The following is a 12954-nucleotide window of genomic DNA, read 5'->3' on the forward strand; positions in this document are numbered from 1 at the left end:
GTACAAAGAGAAACAGATTGGTTCCAAGACACATTCTTGCTTGAGACACCCATTGATGGGAAACGGGTCAGTGGGGGCATTTCGATAGCATACCCTACCCACCATGCCTTCGTGACGGGAGCGGATAAGGTAATGAAGTCCTCTGGTCATCCAAACCGAGCAAGTACGGCTCACACTGCAGGACGGGGACCATATCAAAGGCTTTCTTTATATCCCAGAAGATGGACATTACAGGATGTTGTTCTTCTTGGCACATCTCCTAGGAGTTGACGGATACAAAATATCATTTCGATTGTGCCTCAAGAGGGATAACGTCTTCCGCGAAGATGACGAGGCGAGTAGGATACAGGCGAAGATCCTACTTGCAATACTCGGGAGTGAGACACCCCGATTGTAGTTACAATCCACTCGGTCTCCCTTCTTCTAGATGATGATGATAGCTGCATCGCCTAAATCGTTCTGGAGGGTCTTGCTTTTCTAGATATTGAGGATAAGGAGCATTAGATGATTTCTCAGCTCAAGACCTCCGTGCGTGAAAAACTCAAACAGGATGTTATCTGGCCCTGGAGCTTTGCTCAGCTTCATGCACTCGAATGCCTTGTTGAACTAATGGAGCAAGGGTGGCAAGAACACCCAATCGCGGATGGGGAACTGTGGAGTGTTTTAGAGGAGATCGTCACGAGTGCATGAGTGGTCGTTAAGTAGGCTCCCGATATGGAACTTCCAACGACCGAGGGTTCTCTGAGTGTCGGTTATCTTAAAGCCAGCCTACCTATTGATGGGTTTGTGGGGCCAAAGATCTCCTTGGTTGTGGCATAAAAGCGGTGCAAGTCTTGTTGGTCGCATAGTTTTGCTGGAGAAGAAAGGATCGTCTTGAACATTTTCGAACCGCACCGACAGTCCTGTGCGAGTTCTGCCAACGACGCTTTCACCACCGACTTGGACACCAAAGTCACATTCGGCACAAACATCAGCCGAGGGGACTGAATAGAAGCTGACGAACACAGTGCTCGGATACGAGCTGGAACCAGCAATGTGTGTATGTATGTATCTACGTACGTAAATGTAAATTAGCCTAGTCTGCCTGATTGGTTATTAACAGTGGTCAAGCAAAATTCAAACAGCTTCGCTTTGGTGCCTACCAGAGCCTATCAAAAGAAGTGATGATTCGATTTTCCAAATGCTACAGGGTATGAATTCTATGTAGCATAGAATCATATCCATCTCATTCTTTCAACAAAATGTGAGACAGAAAACTTGCGATGTAGTCAATTTTGCAAGGAGCTTAAAACCATATGCTTCTATAGAATAGTTATGCATAACATTTTAAATTACATGGTATGTACAGGGTATTCCAGAATTAACTATTTCAGTGAAATAGGATAATTTAAAAAAAACTTACTCTTATTTATGTTTGTCATGTTTAATGTGTATTAAAATTGTATACACTCTTGAATTTGTTTATAATTTTTATGGTTTTTTTTAAATAATTTTATTTTCGTTCCTATCGGATTCTACTTGTCTTTCCACGAAAGCTGATTTCATTTTGACTCCAGGTAATTTTCTCCACCTCCATCCCCAGGATGGAGCAATAGCGTAACTGAACTTAAGAAACTTCTGATGTGCTTCAAAACGCATTTCGGAAAGTTATGAATAGATTTGAAATTTTCAGGGTTAAAGTTTTGACGTAAGGTTTATAAATCTATTTGTTTTGGGATTATAATTAAGAAACAAAAATTCTGTCAGTTTAAAAAATTTCTCCCGATTGCATTGAAACGAAGAGTTAATTCAGGAGCACCCTGTATACAATAATATATATTATGATTTAAAATATTTTCATAGAACTGCGTTGAGTAGTACAGTAAAAATTATTCAATGAATACACATTGATAACGTGTGTAGTGTTTTGTAATTAACGAAAAAATGTGTCTTAGGTTGTGTACATGATGGAATACGTTAATTCTTCAAGATGTTCTTTCTCTGATGAAGTATTCGGAAGATTAGAAACTAATCTGACCAGCCTCATATTTCATGCCTCCGTTTTGATAAAATATTTGGCGCAAACACATCGTTTATTTTTCATGGCAAAAATAAAAATGTATATTCACAGGAAAAAATACACTTTTCATTACATTTTATACACACTCGCACACATATACATATATGCACATACTCACAATACATTCAGGTATTTATGCATATATATGCAAACGTGTATATGTATATTTACACGTACATATATATACTATATACATATATGTATATATATTAATATATTAACATATAGTATATAACATGTTATATATATATATATATATATATATATATATATATATATATATATACACTGATATAAATATGTATAAATATATGTATGAGTAAAACATGTGTTGGATACGAAATAATATAACCAAATCAATGTTCTGTAATAAAATTCTTCCCAGATTCATCTGAATGCTTCCGTCATATTCACATTGACATAATGAAAACAAATTTATATTAATAATTCTACATTTTATTATCGCCTTGTTCGTTGTTCCTTGTTGTTCACTACAGTTATAGTTTGGCATCATTATAGGTTTGATAGATTAGGTTTCTGTTATGATTAACTTTGACAGCAGAGAAAGCAACAATCTCATTAATAAAGTTAATAAATTGCAACTTTTTTTATTTATCTCCCTTGGTTTCGTTGTATCCTGTTTTACTGATATGTTTCCTTTCATAAATTTATTCTATAAGTTTTATACTTTTTCTTTACTACTCATGTCCCTCTAAATATAACTTATATAAGATTTATTAGTGAGGTAATATATACATACATGTGTGTGTGTGAGTGTGTGTATATAAATAAAATATATACATACATACACACACATATAATGTGTATATGTATAGCTTTGTTGGTGTAAATAGGAAAATAGAACTGAAAACATGTGTATCTACACGATTTTTTATTATTAATAATCAGCAGAAGATACAGAGTGATTCAAGGGCCGAGGGTTTCATGCGTTGGCGCTTATCAAACTAGTTTCCAATCTAGGGGGCCTGCTTTTATATAAAGGTGATAATGAAATATACCTGGATTTTTCTGAAACGAATGTATGCATTTATGCATAAGTGTGCAGGAATATATGAATGCTTGCAAGTATTTGTGAGTTAATAGGTAATAATGCAAACATCATTCTAAACACACGCATTTGTATATGTGTATGACTATCTATATGCGAATGCACATCATGCAACATACACATTAAAAATCGTGCGTACATGAATGTGAATGCATAAACATATTCTTTTATTCTTTTATTCATTTAATTGCTTCAGTCATTTGACTGCGGCCATGCAGGAGTACCGCGTTTAGTCGGACAAATCGACACCAGGATTTATACTTTGTAAGCCCAGTACTTATTGTATCGGAGTCTTTTGCTGAACCGCTTAGTCACTGTGACATAAATACACCAATATCTGTTGCCAAGCGATAGTGGGTGGGGTGGGGGCAAAGACACAAATGCATACATACATACATTCTTACAAACATACATACACACATACTTACATGCATACGAACATATATGTTCGTATGCCACTCCTGCGCATATAAATAATATAGGTGCATATGTATGTATATAAATTATATATGGAAATGTGTGTGTGTTTGCATATATATATATATATATATACACAAGCTAATGTAATGTTGCATGGATACTCGTGTTGTTTTTAAACATGAGTGCATCTGTGTATATGCAACGATACGTACGCATATATGTATGTACATCTATACCTATACCTATTTATTTCCACGTTCACGTGCATATGTAGAAATTCATAATCATGCTTTATGTGCGTCGTATGCATGCCTAAATTTAAGTGCATCGTGTGTGTATGTTCACATATGTGTATGTGCGTCTGTCTATGTATATGTCTATATATATGTATCGGTATGTAATTGAGTATAGATATGTGCATGTATATATATGTGTATGTGTAAGTATGTATGTCTAATATTATGTCTATATATAAGTGTGTGCACACGTACGCATTCTGATCAATAAGTATCCGGAGTGTTGCCATAGTAACGAAGCTAAAGCACGCAGAGTAAAGCCACAGCCAAAGACTGACCTCGAGTTTCGCTTTGCATGCGAACTAAGTTTTAATGTTCTAGCTCACTTCCGCTGTTTACAGCAATGCTTGGAAGGAAGATGTGTAGCATGTGATTTGGCCATTACAAAGTTGTCATAGTGATACCTGCTCAAAGGCCTGTGCAAAGTTGCAGAAAGTGTCTGCAGAATATATATGAGCCGCACAGAATTATACGAGTGATTTAGACGTTTCCAAGACGGTCGATAAAATGTCGATATTGATTAACGTTCTGAGAGACTCGTAATCAGCAGAACTGAGAGAGACATCTCAGTTGTGCGTGCAGTTGTGAGGGGAAATCGTCGAATCCCCATACGTGAGTTATTAGAGGATGTGCAGATTAGTTACGGTTCAGTTCAATCCATTATCACTGTTTCTGCACGTCTCTTCGTGTCGATAAACCAAAGACCTGGTGACGACCAGCTTGATCAAATCTCATTCAGAAATGAGTTGAGAAGAAACTTCCTTGAAATGTTGTCGGTGATGGTAAATGTCTATATAAGCCTCAGGTGTGTATTGCTATCCTTACAGCTGTGCCCTTCTGCATCGAAATTTGATAACACCAGAATGTATGCACGTCCACTTCACAGAAAAGGGGATGGTTAATTGGTGAGACGATTAACCTCAGCCAATACCCACTAATGTGGAAACGCGTGGTTTAGTGGTTAGGGTGTTAGCATCATGATCGTAAGATTGTGGTTTCGATTCCTGGACCGGTCGGCACGTTGTGTTCTTGAGCAAACCACTTCATTTCCCGTTGCTCCAGTCCAATCAGCTGGCAAAAACGCGTAACGCTGCGACGGACTGGCGTCCCATCCAGCTGGGGAACACATACGCCATTGAAACCTGGAAACCGGGCCCATGAATCTGGCTAGGATTTAAAAGGGAGCATTTATTACTTATTTAATACCCACTAATATTGTTTCTGGATGCTATAACTTATGATACACCGAATGTTTATCTATAAGACCAGGCTAGAAGAGATGATAAAGCAACAGACAAAAGCTATGCCGTGTTTATTTAAGTACCCTTACGTTCAGACGTAACCGTAACACAAATCTGTCAAGGAAAAACAATGTGTGATAGCTTCCAGTATATCAACACCTCTCACCTTGCTAAGTAAAGTCACGCACTGTCTTCTCTCAATAATTCAGACATCATACTCGAGTCAAGTGATCGACGATGATATGATTGTGTATTGTAAGTATATTTTAAGAGATAAGCGACAAAGGAAATCATTCGAGACTCAGTACAAAAGACATCAATTCAAATAAAGTAGAGAGGTTATATTCAATGAGGGAGATGAATGAAATAACAAAGCAATGAAAAACTCAAAAGAAAGCTGATTTAATAAAAAAAAAAAAGAAATGTCGAAGCCTTGTCAGATATTTGACAGGTTTTAAGATTTCCCCAAATATACTGTATATCTCCAGATACTTATTTTGATTTAATTCCTTTTCCTGCAGTTTTTCCTATATTTCTATCACACGCTATCACACGCACACTCACACACATACACACACAGTCACACATACACACACATTCACACACAGTCACACATACACACACAGTCACACATACACACGCGTATGTATACCGATTTATACATATATATATATATATATATATATATATATATATTACATATAAATTTTGTGTGTACAAATATATATATACACACAAATATACATACATACATATATATATATACATACATACATATATATATATATATATATATATACATACAAATATACATATAGTGTGCGTGTGTATATATGTACATTATATATATATATATATATACACACACACACATATGTATTCATATGTTCACACTCATATATATGTCCACACACATATATACATAGGTGTTGATAAAAGCGATAAGATTTACCTCAGAGAAATTAAAGAGAAAATTAGAAACGTACACAAGATACCAGTCAGGCTGATATTATATGCTGATCAGAATGACAGAAATGAGATAATAGGCATAAATATACTAGCTATCTCAGTTATAAACTACTGTTCAAACGTAAAGAGAATAGCAGAGACGTGCAAAAATAATAGACGTACTTAAAAAGAATTTATTAACCAAATTACAAAGCTAACATACTGAAATTGATAAAGATACAGTATACCCACCATGTCTGGTACAAATAAATAAGCACTCTAAATAACCACTATTTGATTAGAAATATATTTTGAAGGAAGCCATGAAAAAGTGATAATTGTAAATAATGACGCATGAGCAAAAATGTTTTCTGTCTTTGGGTGAAAACATAAAGTACAAGCCGGAAGACATCTACATAGAAGAAAACGATTCAGATAGCAAGAAAATATAGATACGGTTGAAAACAAAAGAAATATCAAAACAGAATCCGAAAACGTCGTAAACAAAAATGGAATGAAAAACTGTTCGATGGTTAATATCCCACAAGATTTGTCAAAGAGACTATAAAACAGGGAGGTAGCCAACAAGAGTTCAAGAGTAAAGAGAGATTTTAACCGCACTGTTTCAATGCTCAGTCACAAATGATTACAAAAGGAAAGTAAAGAACAACATGCCGACATCACATGCAAGTTAAGTGACTCTGACAAATACGCCTAAATAAAACTGCAAGAGGATATGGAATGAAAATAAGTGTTAAGAGAAATAAAATAATCACACACACACACACACACCACACACACACACACACACACACACACTCTCACACACACACACACACACACTCACACACACACACACACACACATACACACACACACACACACACACACACACACACACACAGGGAATAAACTCACTGAAAATAAGTTATTTTATCGACCTAAAAATAACGAGCGGTATTTATTTTAGCGACCGTGAAGTGATTAATGGCAAAGTTAACTTCAGCGAGGTGTGAACGCAGAACATCAAAAACCAAAAGAAATGTCGTTATGCATTTTGTCTGACGTGATAACGATTCTGCCATCTCACCAGCTTTGGGGACGATAAAATAGTGGGAGAAAAAAATAGGGAGAGAGTCTCCTCCCCCCCCCATAAAAAAGAAAAATTATAAAATGATTGCGAAATTGATATCAAGGGAAGATATCGCATTAAGACCATGAATACTATACTTCGATTACGCCAGCTCTGAGAGAGTCTACTCCTGCTTTTTTTCAACGTCAAGAACAAAAGTATATGAAATGGATGTAAGAATCGAGAAGCTGCTCAGAGTAATACTGACAAGTTCTATTTGCTAAGGAGAAGAAATAGGTGTTTGTTCAATGGAAATCTATTCTGTGTACTATGAGAAAACCTGTTAAATTTGGTTAAAAATATCTATGAATTTACTGAAACATCAAACGATTTCAACGATAGAAACTACGATGGCGAGAAATGAACAGCAAAAGGAACCAATAAATGGTAATTTTACGCAGCAGAAAGAGGTGTTTGGATGTGGAGAAATCTGGTGGCAGTTGAGAGATGGAAACTCGAACTGAATCCCTAATTATAGCCTCTCATGAACAAGATACAAATAATTTGATAAAAATCAGGTAATATATTTCCAACAGTTGGTAAAAGAGTATCTTGGGATGTTAGCCACATTTGCATATACGAAAGGACGGAAAGCTGGTATGAACCCCAGATAGATTCACAAAGAAAATGTCCAAGTCAACAAATCGCTATCCTCCAGGCCATACTTGATAAAGAATGTAACGTAACCTTCTACAGAAGCAGAGAGCGCTGAAAACAAAACCTTACCTGGGATTACTAGCTTCCTTCGAATAAAAACAAAAAGAACTGAGACCCAATGAACATTTACATTGGAGTTTTACGTTCTCTTTACACACAAATGTTATATCCTATACACATGGATACTATAAAAGGGACAAAAGAGCTTTAGAGATAAGCACAAACGAGGTAAGAAAAATATGTACTTAAGCTCATTAGAGACGTAGTAAGAAAAATAAGAATCCGGTGAGGATATGGAGATTCATAATATAATCAATAAAAAAAGTAACTCAGAAAAGATAATTCTAATAACGAAAGAAAACCTGGATCACAGGCAACAAAGATGAGCTGCCATAAATCATAGAAAACATCACAACAGAAACCAACCATCACATATAAATCACATAAAATTCTAAAAACGAGGGAAACAACACATGGATACAACAGCACGTACAATAAAAAAGCATTCAAAGTATAGGAAAAACCTAGCATAATCCATCACATGTCAAACAAAATATTTACAACAAAGCATCAACAGAAAACAAAACTAAAAAAGAAACACACAGACAAAAGGGTAAAAAACACAACTTGAAATAATGATGAACATCAAAAAAATTCTCATGGATGTGTTCAACCAAATACACAACCATAACGAAAATATACTCTCAACAGGCTACGATCACATATAACAACAGTGCAGTCATTTAACATTAAGAAAATCCTAACTTAAGTAATCAACAAAAAAATATTTTAACAGCTTTGAACATGGATCACCGGAATGTATCATTGCTCAATATGCATAAACTAAGAGCCAGTGTGACAGAAATCTATGGAAACAAAGAAATTGAGTATCATTAGATTAAATGACTTTATCTATTCAGTAGTAGTAGATATCGAGAAAAAAGGACCTAATCATTGTAGGTTCAGCCTCTCCCTCTTCAAACATGAAAATAAAATCGAATGAAGATATACGACTTAAAATTAACAACAAAATGTACACGCGTTCCTTTAATTCGTGGTAAACGTCACTGGAAAATACATAAACAACAGCAGAAAACTAAGAATGTTGGCGCAGAAAATAGAATAATTAGTACAGTAAAAAAAGAGAAAAGAAAAAAGAACGTGCAATAGCAACAAAAATGTGGTTCACCATAGTTAACAAAATGTTAGAAACACTTTTTCAAAACTATGTATTTGTCCATGATCAGGGAGAGACAACTGAAACTCATGAATCAGTAGCAACGACATCCAATCAAATAATAAAGAGAGCAGAGATAACCCTTCAATTTCAGCTGGTGAGGAAAACATTAATTCCTCCAAGAACCCGAAGAGTATAAACCTGAGCATGACAGGGATGGGAAACTTTTGATAAGGTATCATAACCATGGAGGTTATATTCTTTTCTACTCTAGGTACAAGACCCGGAATTTTGGGGGAGGGGGCCAGTCGATTAGATCGACTCCAGCGCGCAACTGGTACTTAATTTATCGACCCCGAAAGGATAAAAGGCAAAGTCGACCTCGGTGGAATTTGAACTCAGAACGTAGCAGTAGACGAAATACCGCTAGGCATTTCGCCCGGCGTGCTAACGATTCTACCAGTTCGCCGCCTTCATTGGAGGTTATATTAACTTAAGTATTAACAATGCTACATAAAAAACAACCATATTACTACAAAAGGAGGATTTAAAACTATCCTCATGCACAAAAGTCGACAAGCATTTCGTTTAGACAAGCTGTCTTAGGATATTTTTTGTCATTTTACTAGACGATGAAGGCCCCCAAAAAGTTCACGGAGATCACCTTTTCTACTTTGCTTGTTTGAGCTGAGTAAAAAAAATATTGGGTTGTCCGGGAAGTTCGTGCCGATTTTTAAAGGAAAGAAAAAGGTCAATAAATACTTGCCATTACGTTTTTAATCAACCAAATATGAACCATTTTGTTGTACAATACGTCTCCATCTTTCCTTTAACTTGAAATACCCTCTTCCCAGAATTGAGGTAGTTTCATGGCAAAGAATTCATCAGGGTGTCTTTTTACGTCATCCAAGGAATTGAAAATTTTACCATTAAGACTATTCCGCAGAGACCTGAATAAGTAGAAATCCGAAGTAGCAATATCCGGGGAATATGGAGGGTGGGGTAACACATCCCAGCCGAGCTGCAGCAATTTTTGTCTGGTTCCCAAAGAAACTTGCGGTCTTGCATTATCATGTTGGAAAACAACAACCTTCCTGTTGGCCAATTCTGGACGTTTCTCTTGAATTGCTGCTTTTAACTCCAGTTGTGTGCAGTATTTCTCAGAACTAATGGTCTGGTTACTTAGGGGAAACTCATAGTACAGAATTCCTTTCCAATCCCACCAGACACAAAGCAAGACTTTTTTAGGATGAAGACCCGCTTTTGGGGTGGATAAAGGTGACTCATGTCGCTTACTCCAGGATCGCTTTCTCTGAACATTTCGGTGGATAATACATTTCTCATCACCTGTCACAATTTGCTTTAAAAAAGGCGCGTCTTCATTCCACTTATAAAGCGAATCACAGATGGAAATGCGATCCAAAAGGTTCTTCTCACTCAACTCATGTGGTACCCAAACATCGTAGCGATTTGTGTACCCAAGCTTTACCAGGGTCTCATGAAAGACGGATTTTGATAGGTTGAGGCTTTCTGCCAATTCTCGGGTTGTGCAATGTGGGTTATTCTAAATTAATGACTTGATTTGGTCATCATCTTTAGTGGATCGCTCTTTATCAATAAGGCTACAATCTCCAGCTCGGAACCTTCCGTACTTCCGTACAGTTATTTCGGGTAAAGAAACATCGCCATAAATTGCGCATATTTCTTTGGTTGCTTGTGAGGCATTTTACCCTTTACGGAAAAAGAAAAGCATAAAGTGCCGAAAATGAACTTTCTTATCTTCCATTTTAAAAGGTTACAGAATTAATACAAGTTATAGGAACATAAACCTTCTTCCAGGAAAAGATAGCTTAAACTGTGCTCTAAATGGAGGTGTAGTCAAATCCTATTTTATGGACGCAACCATGTTCTAAAATAAGTTGAAAGGTAAGCTACTATATATCGGCACGAACTTTCCGGACAACACATTATAATTAACGAAAACAGAACCTCTCTCAGAGATTCGATATCTTCTGTTTTCCATAACTCTTAGCCGCATTAACAAATATAATGGTGTGATCAAATGAAACCATACCTTCGAAATGAATGATGCAAAAGTATTTACAAGGGAATATCTAGTTGGAAAACCTACTAAAAGTGGTTCATAAAATCAACTAGGATATAAAACTGTACAGTGGTCTAGTCAAATGTGACAAAGCTACTATAATTTGGGCGAGTTAAATAAAATTAAGATCATTAAATTAGAAGATAAAGACTGTAGTTTATAAACGGAATGGCTTTACATCCCAAATTGCATTTACTCGTGTAGAATTTTTGTCTTTTAGTTAGAGAGGACAAGAAGGTTGAGAGACAAAGTTTTACAAGGTGAAATGGAATGAAGATTGGCAGGAAGAGATAAATGCAGAGGGGGATAAATGAAGAAAGAACAAAGAAGGGAAGTTAGAGAAAGAGAGGAAAATGACGGAAGGCATGAGAAAGACAGTAACAACAGTGTGTAGATGTGTGTGTGGGAGAGAAATCTCTTTTATATACAAGCATACACTAAAACGCTCTTATACACACAACCACATGGAGGCCCGTGCACCACATATATACACACAAATGCACATATATATATATATATATATATTACATCATATATATTACATCATATATAATTATGGAGCAACAATAACACTTTGAAATATATCACTTTGAGATTTAGTGTTTTCGAGAAAATCTAAGACACACAGACCACCACACACATAAACACGCACACACGCATACACACACTTGCGCACGCACACACGAACACACAGAATAATATACACATACATATTAAGGCACATACATATACTCACAGGTATACATATTTATTCAAGTACAGACACGTATATGAAACATTAAAATCTCAAAAGTAAACGGAAATATCACATGACAGAAAAATTGACCTTTCTTAATATATATATATATATATATATATATATATATATATATATATATATATATATATATATACAAGGAGATTTCATGGAAAGAACAAATGACGAAGATAGGTGGTGTAGAAAACAAACATGTACTAGTATAATGCTTGGGAATTGAAAAAAATCTTTAACGTTTCGAGGCTACGCTCTTCCACAGAAAGGAACACAGAAAGAAACAAAGAGAGAAAAAAATGTGTGCAGTCGCAAGCGATATTTCTTTTTTTGTTCTGATATAAAAATAAAAACTATATAAATATACATATATACACGCTTTGATAATTCTTATCTAACCGCTAAATTTTTAGATGCCGCTTTGTACTAAAGCAATCTAGGCTCTGAAAACAAGTTACACTGTGAACAACTGCTAAGTACAGATGTCAGACACTATTGGAAGGAGACACCCAAACTGAAGCTACACGACACGTGGTACTAGGACAGTCTATTCTACAGTATAAAGAGACGCTAGATTCCAGTAACGTTTCTATTCAAATATTTTGTAAATGTTAATGTACAATGTCAATGTATTGAAGAGATTCGCCTTTGGGAAGGAGCATTTTGAAGTCAAAATATGTATCGTATTTTACAAGCAATGGATTATTGTCTGGAAGTGTAAGAGTTAAAAGCCTCTCATTTGGCTGATAATATTATGCGCTGACGTTTCAGCTGAAAAGAGGAATGTATGCATCTTCTTATTGATCCTAAGCTTTGTTCATTCCAACAATGATATTAACTCTCAATGTAATATTTATAATCAAAACAATAGAGTCACCGTGAGGTCAATGCCTGATTTATGATGTTAAGGACAGTTTCGGCTTCAATGCCTGCTGCAATACGATTGACTCGGAGTCCAACACCAGTAACAACACTCATTAAGTGGGGCCGTCTAGTGGCAATTAATTAACTTTAGTAGTTGCGAATTACTGCGCAAGCATTGGTTTATGTCTTTCTAAATAACGTACTATTTGAAACTGTAGCATGTGGTCTGTTCATTA

Source organism: Octopus sinensis, linkage group LG9, assembly GCF_006345805.1.
Source record: "Octopus sinensis linkage group LG9, ASM634580v1, whole genome shotgun sequence".
NCBI classification, from domain to species: Eukaryota; Metazoa; Mollusca; class Cephalopoda; order Octopoda; family Octopodidae; genus Octopus; species Octopus sinensis.